The sequence below is a fragment of the Simochromis diagramma genome, unplaced genomic scaffold (assembly GCF_900408965.1).
Source record: "Simochromis diagramma unplaced genomic scaffold, fSimDia1.1 OVJJ01000406.1, whole genome shotgun sequence".
NCBI classification, from domain to species: domain Eukaryota; kingdom Metazoa; phylum Chordata; class Actinopteri; order Cichliformes; family Cichlidae; genus Simochromis; species Simochromis diagramma.
The window spans coordinates 406,472-418,102 of record NW_024387104.1 but is presented as its reverse complement, the minus strand read 5'-3'; the positions used below and the strand labels follow the sequence as shown (position 1 = coordinate 418,102).

Here is an 11,631-nt window from a genome sequence, read left to right as displayed (position 1 = left end):
GTGTAGGTTTGGATTATTTCTCCCTTAATAATAAAAACCTTCATTTAGAAACTGCATCTTGTGTTTTCTTTGTTTAATGTTTATATTTGTTTGATGATCTGAAACATTGAATCGTGGCAAACATGCATAAAATAGGAAATCAGAAAGGACTCAAACATTTTCACACCAGTGTTTGCAGAGTTCAGTCTGTGTGAGACCTTTATGGCAGAATCAGAGCAGGATGACTTTGTTTCTAAGAATGGAGCTCGCTGTGTTTCATGAACTGCTTCACAAACTGACTCCTGCCTGACAAAGACAAACACTAACTGGAGACTTCTGCAAAAAGCTGAGTTGAAACTAATTTAACAGCTGAACAATGAACTTTTAGAAAGAGTCAAATCTGACAAACAAACGTTTTTTCTTCATGTTGTTGAAGTTTCACATGTTCAAATATTTCTGTCGTTTCAATGAGCAACATAAATGTTGATGTGATGTCCAAGTAAAACACAGAGTTGAGATTGATCTAAAAACGTCTGTAATCCAGATGATTCCAAACAAAGTGTAAAATAAGAGCAACATTTCATTGAAGCTGTGGCTTCATTTATCACAGTGTCACAAAGAGTTTCCTGTTTCCAGCCTGTCAGCTCTCACAGTCTTATATTGCACATGTGCTGTGAGTAATAATGTCAATAATAATAATAGAAATGAATAAATAAAGAGATAAACAGCACCAACAGGAGCCTGCAGAGAGTTTCTGGTCTTGCAAAGACAAACATGTTTGTTCCAACAGAACATTCAGATCATAATTCAGATGTGAAAAGCTGTCAGACAGGACAGCTTATATAAACACAGTGTTTAGTTTGCGAGAGCAGGTAAAGGCAAAGAACCAGGAATGAACTGTGGGGACCTGATTGGACGCTTTGGATTTCCTGATCTCACAACCACGAGTGCTGCTGCTGCGCCCTGCTGGGGCCAGTTTCCCCCCAACTGTCCCCTTGAACCACCTGGAGGTGTGAGCGCTTAATGTTAGCCGTTAGTTATTAATGTTACTGATGTTCTTCTGTGTTTTGGGAACTAATTACTAAAGTGGGCTTAACTTTATCATTGACCTGCTGGCGTTCGGTTTATTTCCACATAGTCTAGTTTGATGCACGTTCATGTCACAAGCTTCAAAACGTTTGTCACACTGGGAGTGAACTATGACCCTAAAGCTAAATGCACCTTTCATTGAACATGAGCTCACTGCACAACAATGACTGCAGATCTACACACAGACACACACACACACAGGCTGTGTGTTGAGGTGAATAACAGGCTTTTAATTTGCTTCTTAGGAATAAAAAAGCTTCCCAAATATTTCATATGAATAAAAATGTAGAAACATCTGGAGCACAGATGTGTAAAGATGCTGTGATATTCAAATCAGAGTCAAAATGAGGAAAGAGGAACAGACGGTTTTCAGATCAGCACACATGACCCTGCAGCAGAGTTCACTATAGTGCACAGTGGTTGTAGATGGACTGGAGTAAGAGCACATCTGAGATGGAAACAAGGAGCACAGGCTGTATGTAGCAGATGGATGAAGCCTCCAGTCACTCACACAGTCCCATCTTAAAGCCTCCAGCCTGGTGTTTAGAAACTGGCGAGAGGGAAGCGAGGGGACGCTGACGCAGCAGTAACGTGTGGCTACAGCATGAACATTGTTGTGTTGGAGACCAGAAACCCATCCATCTCTCAGCAGAGTGGGCTTGTTTATTTAGAGGTGCAGTTACTGCAACGCTAAGGAAACACTGCCTCCGTCTTTCACACAAAGCCTGGAGTTCCCTGCGTGAGAGCAGGCATGGATAGACCTGACTGTTGGGAACATATCCACCGACTTCTGAGCGTTGAAGTGTTGACCGGTCTGCAGGCTCAGGCAGCAGCTGACTGTTAGCCTGATGCTGCAGAGGAAGCTGTCAGCAGCTCCCACAGAGCCTGACTGACTGTGAGAGGACAGAGGGACTTCAAATCCAGCATCGCTTCAGCCTGTGAGGAACTATTCGCCGTGGTTATTTGTAGTACGATGAATCGTGTCTGCAGATCAAAGCGTGACTGTGAGATAATCACAGGCAGTGGCTGAGATACAGTATGGTGGCATTAAGTGCAGATTCCTTCAGAGCGCCATGCTTAAGCTGGACAATGTCAAATCCAATTTTTCCAGAAGGAATTCAGGAGAAATTTCTGTCCTTTAAAAAGATTTAATTTGCTGCAGCAGTTGAAATGACAAGTTCACAGCACTGGAGCGCAGTGTGACACAACAGTCTGCCTCACACCAAGGATGACCCTCATTGGGCCGTACAGCTCATGTGACAGTAACAAAGATCATTATGGCCGTCTTCTCCCAGAACCACACAGTCTGCTGTGACTCCTCCCCGTTCAGTCTGACCTCGCCTGGTTTCTGCTCCTTCTTCTGTGAGAGACAGAAAAGAAAAGCATCTCCCTCCATGGCCTCCATTAGATCCACAGTGTAGTTCAGGATATGTTGTTGGGACGTCCTGACTCAGAGACTATTCTCACCATTATTATGTTATATTAGCTCTGGCTGCTCCGTACCCAGCAGGGCGGGGCCTGTGTCGTACCCAGCAGGGCGGGGCCTAAGCCTAAGGCGAGCAGTGCAACAACATTTCAGAATCAGCAGAGTACCATGTCCACAAACACGAGCCTGCAGGTCTGTCTGCACTCACAGCTAAATACACATAAAAGCATTTTACTGGTGGACATCACTGAAGGTTTCCTTCATGAATATAAAGAAATACTTAAAAAATAACAAACATTGAATAGAAGTGATTTGATTTCATGAGGTTTTATTTAATAAGCTGTTTTCTTTTGGAAACGAGGACCAAACAGATTTATGGAGCAGGAAGTCCAATAACGTCGGTGCTGCTCACAAGTTTTCCAGCTCACTGCATCTTCGCTTATTTCCTTATCTCTGACCTTTGACCTCAGCTGTGTCCCTGATTTCTTCTCTTTTTTGAAACAGTTTTTAGGAGGCAGTGAATTCTTTGAAGCTGATGTTTGGTGCGCCCTCACCAGCCCAGAGAGATAAGAGGAGCCGAGACTCTGTGATAAGATTCAGCGATTAAACCAAAACTTCTTGTCTTTGTTTGTTCGCTGATGTTGAGTCTGAGAAATGCCGACTCCCTGAATACTTCTGTGGTCACATGACCATCGAGGTCTGTTTCAGAAGGACACAGTGGAAACATGTGGGAGTGGGGGTCACAGAGAGATCTGGAGGGGATCTGATGGGAGCATCAGTTTGATGTTGCAGGTTTATCTTCAGTATGTTTCACCTGAGCTCATATTTGAGCTGCTGTGTGTGAATGAATCACTCTGCTGCTCAGACGTCTGTTTATTCTGAGATTCTTACCACACGTCGCTCCTGGTGACGTCAGCTTTTTGATGCTCGTCCTTTCATCGGCTGCTGGAGGAAGAACTTGAGATCAGTGAAGTCTCTGTGCTGCTGTGTCCAGACCACATAGCCAGTGTTTCTGTCACCGGGCCTTTTCACAGTCCCAGTGGAAGAACTGCTTCCATCGAAGTGCAGCCCAGAGGAGCAGTAAGATGCTCCTCCTCTTCCACTTTTCCGAGCTCCTTTCTTTTTCTGAAAACATGTTTGCATCAAACGTGTCACAGCGGCACAAACACTGCTGCTGACAGTAGGCCTGCTGTGACTCTGCTGTGGCAGACTGAGGGTCCACACTCTGGTGGGTTTCACACACATCTCCCTGGAAGCTTCACACAGTCTCAGCTGGCACACGCAGATGAAGCTGATTAGCATCTTTGTGCTGCAGGTTGAAGGTGATCCTTCTATAATAACTTGTTTGCAGCGATGCTGAAACTGGGAGCTTTAGCATTAGCAGCAGCTCGCTCTCTGACCTTTCACCTCTAAGCCTCTAAACAGAAGCTGTGCTAGCACAAACACGAGGCAGAGGGTGGCTGTGAGACTGTAGCTGGATCGTGTTACACTTTATCCTGTTTATCACATATTTGAACATCTCACACTGTGAACCTTCAGCTGATAGCACAGTTTGTGTGACGGTCACGGCTCCTTGCTGTCGAGCACACTGCTGCACAAACACGTGGTCAGTGCTAATCACTGTTTTCTGTTGCCTTGTTTTTCAGGCTGTCGCCATACTAAAGAAGACGTCCTGATCACACACACACACACACACACACACACACACACACCAAACAACTGTGATGCCTGGTTGATCACAAACAGGTTTTTAGGGTTAAAATAATGCCTGAAAAAATGCTGTGGTTTGGTTTATCTCTTGGTTTGTGCCAGGTGGGTGGAGCCTGTGTGATGGGGGACGTTTCAGATGCAGCGGAGCATTTTAAAGTGAAGGTTTAGAGGTTTCTCTGGAAGCTTCATGGGAGCCCAAATAGCATTTATAAGGTTCCTGTTTCTGGTTTCCTGATGTCCAGCGCAGCCAACATCCACAGAATGTGGTTCATTCATGGAAACACGCTGATGCTGCACAACAGGCTGCTCACTTTTTGATCAATCTCCATCAAAGGTGTGCACATGATTTTCTTTTATGTTTGTGTGTTTTCACAGTGACCTCATCTTCATGTGTCCGTTTTTATCTGGATAGCTGCAGCTGATTTTCTGAAAACCATAAACATCTTAATGTCTCCTGTTTGAGAAAACACACAAACAGAATGTTTGTTTAAAAAACAAAAAAGATGTGTAGTGGTAAGACTACACATCCTTGGAGCGGGAGTCACAAGTTCGATTCCCATCCAGTATCCAGTAAGGGTCCTGGCTAGACCCTTCATGCTACAAACAAAAGGCCCTGGAATGGCTCGGCTACGTCTGCAGCCTGTCCACAACACGGACACAAAACATTTCACTGCATGTTGTACTCTGTGATCCTGTATGTGACAGATAATAAAGCTGGATTGTTGTTGTGTTAAAAACACTCTGTGCATATGATGCTTTGTCGTCCTAAACAAGGCATGAGTGTGCAACATATATCAGATTTATGATTTTTTAAATGTCTCCTCTCTGTAAGAAAAGGTTTTTGTATAAGTGATGAAACAAATGAAAAATAAAAGTTGTCAAAATATTTTCCCCATTTCTTTCTGTCACTCCTGTTTTGTTTTGTTTTTACTATGAGACTTCTTTTTCAGCTCAAAGAAGAGAACAGCCAATCAGAGTCTGCATGTGTCCCAACCATCCAATCACAGTGTGTGGGCCTGCATGCCTGTGATGGCTGAGGTGAAGTACACCTGAGGGTTCGGGGACTGTCTCTGTCTCTGTCATCGTTCTTCAGTTTCAAAGCTGACCTGTTGTACTGGTGTAGCTGCTCCACTGGAGCATGCTCACATTAAGAACAGCTACAGCTTCAGATAACAAGGTCACTAACCCCCGTGAGCCCAAACCGAGTGCAGCAGTCTGTGTTCAGGATGACCCTGAATCATACAGTTTTACATGTACAGTTTTATACCCCAACAATAACACATTATTAGGATTATTATCATCTTCTGGAACCGATGTGGCCGTCCTGTTGTCTCCCTTCGAGCCTCCTTCTTACGCTCACGTCCCTCGTTACCTGCTCCTTTCCTGGAACGACAGAGACAAAAACAACTCTCTGCCTAGCCCTGATTATTTAATATGATCCTGATCCTGATTCTATTTATCTAGTTCGGGAGATTCTGTTTGGACTCCCTTTGGCCCAGAAATATCCTTCTAACCGTTATCTGGTGTGATGTCAGCATGTAGCAAAGAGACCCTCTGTGCTCCTACATCAATTCTCTATCAGTCATAGCCCTGAACGACGTTTCTGACCCTCAAAGCATGGAGCGCCAACTGATTTATGAGCACATTGCATTCTCTATATAAAAATAATAAAATATATATATATATATTTGTTCCAGACGTATTTCTTTGTCATGGGAAGAAATCCTGAAATCATCATGAATGAGTGGGGACTTCTATAACTTTGTGTATATAATTTGGCATTTCTTACTGATGTAGGCCAGAAAGAAATATATAATACAATTTCATTGACTTTAAAGTTTTATTTGCAAGACACAAAAACAGAAAAAATAGAAAGTTCCAAATATAATGTGCATGAAACAAATTCAAACGTGGTGCAGATGTGTTTCAGGAGTTAATCTGCCTGTAGTCTATGGCCACAGGTTAGTTGACTCGACTCCATTTGAGTGCACACAAAGTAAACTGCTCGCTTTAGTTGTGCAGCAAAAACGCTGAAATCGGAGAAATAAAACGTGCGAGGGGAACAATAACGAAGACAAGATTCTCCCGATCGTTTACTCTTGCTGTCCTGTGAACAGCATCGGCGTGGTGTTAATTGTTTGCTTTTTTCGCGATCGCTTCCTGCATGGGAATATCACCAGGTAAACTCGCAACGTTTTTGAACATGTTGTTGTTCAAGAGCCACAAGACTGATGGAGTGTGTTTGAGGAAACCTCACAAATATCACACATGGAATATTTGGTGTTTATTTCCTGTTTTGTCGTAGCGGCTCCTGAAAAGCAAGTCTACCTCACATCTGTTCGTAGTGATGTGTCCTGTGTGTCGAAGCTTCGAATCGTGCGTCGGGTAATCGCGGGGGCGTTTTTCTGAAGCGCGTATCGAGGCTTGCTTTGATTACGTATGCAGTGACGTTCGAGGCCTCGCGGGCAGTCCGTACCACGTGACTGATTCAGGGACTGGTTCACCGGTTCGCGCCAGATTCGAAATAACATGGGCAGGAAAACAGCTGATTCCCCATCACACCGTGTTGTGGAATTGGATTACGTACGTGCTACATATTTACTTGTGCATTTCTTCTTCGATGGAACCAGCAAGGAAGAGATTTTTTTTTTTTTTTTGTCTCTCCTAATAAAGTATGCACACAGTAATAAATATCACAAATGATAAACACCAAAATATAAATAAACAACACTACACATCCTATAATCTGATTTCTGTCTTTTAGTTTATTAAAAAGTGAAGCACCAAACACTAGTTCGTGTCATTATCCAGATGTACATAAGGTTTACACATCATTATAATCAAAGAGCCCGCTTCACTTGAATTGTCCACTTGATGGCGCAGTAGAGCAAATGAATCATCACAATGCTTCGAACCATGAGTCGACCAATTGGATGGAAAGCTTCAGTTCATCATGAGGCTTCATCTCACCATCACTATCTGTTCGACCAATGCCAGTTAATCTGGAATTCAATTATCCATGTGATTAGCTAGGTACAGTGGAACCCCGACTTACGAAATTAATCCGTTCCTGAGGGTCTTTCATAAGTCGAAAATTTTCACAGGTCGAAGCACCCATTGCGCGTTTTGAGTGAGGTGATGCTGAACGATAGGCTATAGGCTAATTGCTAACTAGAACAACAATACGTCGTTCAAGTGGAACAGCAAAGCGCAAGTACGGAAACCAAGGGGTTGTCACATGATTCGGAAGGCATTGTGGGCATTGTAGGCTCAGCCAATGAGAGACAGCGGATTTCATTACTAGGGCATGTTGCCGTAACACGGGCAGAAATATTGCCGTTCAGTGCCTTCGTAACTTGAATTTTTCGTGAAACGGGGTCCACTGCAACTCCTAAATGCGTGTAGATCAAAGGAAATTATTTTACCTGGATATGATTGTCTCTGATGAGCCTAAGGTACAAAACATGCGGGCAACGACGATAAGGTTTTTCTAGCTCATCAAGAATTAAAAATGTACAAGAAAACGGAGCGACATTTCTGGGTCCATTTTAAAGTTTTCGTGCTATGGCGTTAGCAACTAGAAAAACAAAGTAGAGGAAGTAAGGGCAGACTTGAACGAAGGCTAGAAAGCTATCCACAGCCCACCTGTTATGTTGTATACTCACTGTTTGTTCAATAAAGTTTCTATCAAAAAAAAAGGCTGTCCACAGCCGCTCACTTCCTGACAACCTGTCCGTTGAAGGACACTACTACTAAGGACGCTATCTACCCGTAGGTAGTGTCCTTTCGAAGGATTAGAAATAAGCTTGTGCAGGGATCATAAGGGGTGCAGCTCAGATTTATGTGAACCTGAGATTTTTGCCAGGACGTGATGTAGGTAATGTCCTTTGGAGCATCCTTCCCCTGAATTCGGACACAGCATTAGTGTGTGCAGCCATGATGGCAGACTGCCACAGATCACTTCTGAGGAAAGAGGAGGCGTTCAGCTTCCTCATAGTTTCACACCTGCATGAAGCAGCCTCACCCTGACAGCTCAACCTTCAAAATACTGTGTCAGCTGATCACTTCCTGTCCTGTGATTGGCTGGCTGTACTTCATCCCACAGATCTGCTTGCAGGGATTTGAACACTGCTTCTGGAGGGTTAGAAATAAGCTTGTGCAGGGATCATAAGTGTTGTGGCTCAGATTTATGTGAACCTGAGATTTTTGCCAGGTTAAGTTTTAATGATGAAATTATAGACAGAGATTGAATAAACATATTTTCACAGTTTGTCAGAAAAATTAAAACAGGAAATGAAATGAAAAAGCTCCAGTGAGTCCAGGGCCCTTCTTGTGCTGCTCTGAATCCAGAAGAACTATAATACAAATGAAACCTGGTAGATGGGACGGATGTGTTGGGCCTTCCATTAGATAGAAACATGGAGTAAACATGTGACAAGCTTGGTGAAGCTTTTTAACACTGTGGATTTCCCACTCTGTGTCACTGTGAGTAATTGATTGTTCTGAACCACAGGGTTTGGTTTGTGCTCCTTGAACTGATATTGAACAGATATTTATTTCCTGAGTGAATTTAATGTTTGATGTAGATTGCACACAAAATCAGTTTGGATCATCTGCAGAAATAACACACGTGAACAAACCAGCAACATCACTGTTGCTGACACTAAATCTGAGCACAGCTCACAGCTGAGTGTGTTCCAGTAAAGTGTGAGCAGCACAAACACAATCACACTTTCATCACTAGTTCCCTCCAACAATGTGCTGACATGTGTGAGTCTTTATATTGATGCTGTCATTATTATTTCTTATATTGAAACAATGATTGTTATTCTCTCACTGATAAATTCAAAAAGTGCAAACGTAGCTGGAAATGCACTGAAGGACTCAACGCTGCTGAACGGGCCAATCACAGCAGCCGTGGGCAGCGTGGACCCGACGTGTATATTTCTGTGGAGGTGCTACGACATAAATCTCCTGCTGGAGCAGAACAAATCTGTCTCCTCACTGTGGCTGTGTGCTGTGTACCTGTACAGGTGTGTGTGAGCTGAAGCCCACGCTGTGCGTCAGGTAGGAGGTGAACTGTTCAGGTCTGAGCCTCAAACTCCTGCAGGGACCAAATGTGACAAAGACAGAATTTAACTGTGTTGTACAAAAGCTCACTAAATGTGCTCCAAGTAGAACTAATGGATTTCACCAAAGTCCAAATGAATGAGTGAGATATATGAACAAGAAGTGTGGGTCATTATATTTGTGTGTGCAGTGTGTGTGAAACTAACACAACTCATACTGCACCAAAGTGTAGCTGCACGGGGTCACTCACTGCATAGTTGTGTGTCTGCAGGTGCGCCTGTCACACCAAACATCTTTTGCTGTGGCTGTTCCACAGCTGCAGCTCCAGGATGAACAATCTGCCCGGCAACAGGCTCTGATAGGCCCGTTTAAACAGTCTGACAGCAGACATGTGAACACACAGAACAAACAGCAGACAGAGAAAATAAGAAAAAAGGCTCTTGGAAAGTTGAACATCAGCTAAAAGCCTAATATGTTTCTCAGGGTCTGATTGGACCCCAATCAGAGTTAAAATGAGGGAATCATGGACTTGTATGTAAATACTCCAAATAAATGGAAATGTTTCACTGTGTGGGCAACGTTGATGTGGAAGTGGGTAACAGAAATGTTTTAGCCTTCTTTCCAGGTGATGCTGTCAGGTGTGATTGTAGCCACGCAGCTACCGAGTGGACAGAATGTAAAATCAAATCATCTTTACTTCTCATTTCATGGATTTTATGCTTTATTTTAAACGTTAATACTTTTTTCTCCTCTGTGTAAGCTGGACTTGGAGTTTGTCAAGCTCACAGCAGGAAAGACGGATCGTTTTTAGGAAGATGGGAAGCCAGCATCATTCTGAAACTCACATCAGAGGAAACAAGAATGTTTCTCTGCTGAAGGACTTTGAAGAGAAGACTGAAGGTACTTTTCCATAAACATAAACTCCTCCCCTCATCTTTACTGCTAGAAAGTGAAAACAAAAGGATGATTAAATAAGAGTCTCCTTACTGTCTTTAGATGACGAGTGGATGTTTTTATGATATTAATAGAAAAATTATACAACAAATATTTATAAATTTTACTTTTGCTGCCACCCTCTGATAAACAGGTTGGAATATCACTGTGTTTACTGATGGGGGAGAATGAGGTCTATGGAGACGGCTGTTAACAGACTTTAAGTTATGTGGCCTTGTGCAGCCGTCTTAGCTGCACATGTTTGTAATAAGTTTCTCCAGCTTTGTCTGAGAAGACAGTTTATCACATAGAAGCCACAGGAGGAGCCTTTAGCCTCTGCATTTCTGATTTCAGCCATTTTTGTTGTACATTTCATGACTGATTGAATAACACATTTCGTCTCATTACTGAGAAGTAACAGCTGCTTAACATGAAGCCCAGATGTTGGTGTGGGTCAGTGCTGTGGGCATTTTTCTCCAGCATTAGGATCAGATTACATGATCTGGAGTCTCAGAGTGAAGTGTTTATATCTTCTGTGACCACGGCACGTTAACTTCCTGTTACTTTAACCATAAATCTGTGATCCCAGAGCTCAGTGAAGACAGGAAGTGAAGCTGCTGCATCTACAGGAGGAAGAGGAGGGACCTGAGTTCCTGTTAGAGGAACAAAGTGCTGATTAAACAGACTGAACATCAGGAGCTCTGAAGAACAACCTCAAAGTTTCATCTTCTCAGACTCACAGGGAGGAGCGTCTGCTGTCAGTGTCAGCAGCACAGCAGGTGTGAGGATGAAGGCAGACTCTGACCTGATGGTCACATGTCACATGACTCTTCTTCTCCTGCAGAAATGATCCCTGTAACTGCTGCCTGCTCCAATCAGACGTCAGTAGATGATGATGATAAAATAATTTAAAATCTGTGGGGAAGATGAAATTAAAATGCAGCAGCTGTAACAAATAAGATGAGATTAAAGCAGAAAATCATCAATCTGCTGATTTAGTGCACAAAGCGTTAGATAAACATTTCAATGTGATCATTATTTAACGCTGAGCAAACTCAGTGCTGCTGTTTATCTCTGAGGTGATGGCTGCACGTGTGAGTCTGAAGCTTTAAACCAACGTAAACATGGGAAGAACACGCAAACACAGAAAGGCTCCGGCCTGATGGTGGAATTGAACTTAGGATCTTCTTGCTGTGAGGCGACGGTGCTAACCACTGCACCGCCGTGCAGAATGCTACCCTTAAAATAGTCTGTAAATAAAAGAATCACTGAAAAGGTGGCACTTGTAAATGATTTACTCTACAGATTACAAGTTTTACAGTTTTACTAAGTCTGTGCAGGTTTTCAGTCATAACGGCTTGAAGGCAACAGGAACGTTCCCTCTGAGGTGGAAGAGAAAGAAAAGGAACATTAAAACTAGAGAT

At 43.1% G+C, this 11,631-nt stretch overlaps 1 long non-coding RNA gene across 1 annotated transcript; it reads left to right on the top strand.

Moving 5' to 3' along the window:
* The first annotated feature begins 6,201 nt into the window (after window positions 1-6,201).
* On the top strand, window positions 6,202-10,948 carry LOC120743091. The gene is made up of 3 exons (XR_005698052.1): window positions 6,202-6,384; window positions 10,035-10,174; window positions 10,797-10,948. It is a non-coding gene; the product is annotated as an uncharacterized LOC120743091 (long non-coding RNA).
* Window positions 10,949-11,631: the final 683 nt, after the last annotated feature.